Source organism: Bubalus kerabau, chromosome 1, assembly GCF_029407905.1.
Source record: "Bubalus kerabau isolate K-KA32 ecotype Philippines breed swamp buffalo chromosome 1, PCC_UOA_SB_1v2, whole genome shotgun sequence".
NCBI lineage: Eukaryota > Metazoa > Chordata > Mammalia > Artiodactyla > Bovidae > Bubalus > Bubalus kerabau.
Genome location: NC_073624.1, coordinates 102,798,105 through 102,798,855, shown reverse-complemented (window position 1 = coordinate 102,798,855; position 751 = coordinate 102,798,105). Strand labels below are relative to the sequence as shown.

General features: G+C 48.6%; 1 non-coding gene across 1 annotated transcript; it reads left to right on the top strand.

Moving 5' to 3' along the window:
* The first annotated feature begins 287 nt into the window (after nt 1-287).
* Nucleotides 288-405, top strand: LOC129642396 (5S ribosomal RNA). The gene has a single exon (XR_008709694.1). It is a non-coding gene; the product is annotated as a 5S ribosomal RNA (ribosomal RNA).
* Nucleotides 406-751: the final 346 nt, after the last annotated feature.

The window sequence follows — 751 nt, the reverse complement described above, 5'->3', positions numbered from 1 at the left end:
ATAGAAGGAATCACACATAGAAAGATAGGGAGGCATGAGGAAATGCTAGCTCTTTACAAATTATTAGGTTATTCACAATGCTGGAGTACAGGATGTAACTGAGGTTAGATATAGACATTCACTTGCTTGTGAGTGTCTAGGAGTCTCCAGTGGAGGCATGTGTCAGTGGTGGCCTGCTGGAGGGTTGGGGGCACTGAGTGTAGCAGTACATGCATGGGACCTTTTGAAGGAGGTCACCATTATCTTCATTATCTCCACCATAGTTTGACCCCAGGTAAATAGCAGGAGTCTACTGCCATACCACCCTGAACGTGCCCGATCTCGTCTGATCTCGGAAGCTAAGCAGGGTCGGGCCTGTTAGTACTTGGATGGGAGGCCACCTGGGAATGCCTGGTGCTGTAGGCTTTTTTTTTTTTTTTTTAAATCTTAGGCTTCCCTGGTGGCTCAGACAGTAAAGCGTCTGCCTGCAATGCTGGAGACCCGGGTTCATTTCCTGGGCCGAGAAGATCCCCTGGAGAAGGAAATGGCAACCCACTCCAGTACTCTTGCCTGGAAAATTCCATGGACAGAGGAGCCTTGTAGGCTACAGTCCATGGGGTCGCAAAGAGTCAGACTCAACTGAGCGACTTCACTTCACTTCAAATAGCAGGAAAGGAACACAGCTCCACCCATCAACAGAAAATTGGATTAATGATTTACTGAGCATGCCCCACCCATCAGAACTAGACCCAGTTTCCCCCTCAGTCAGTCT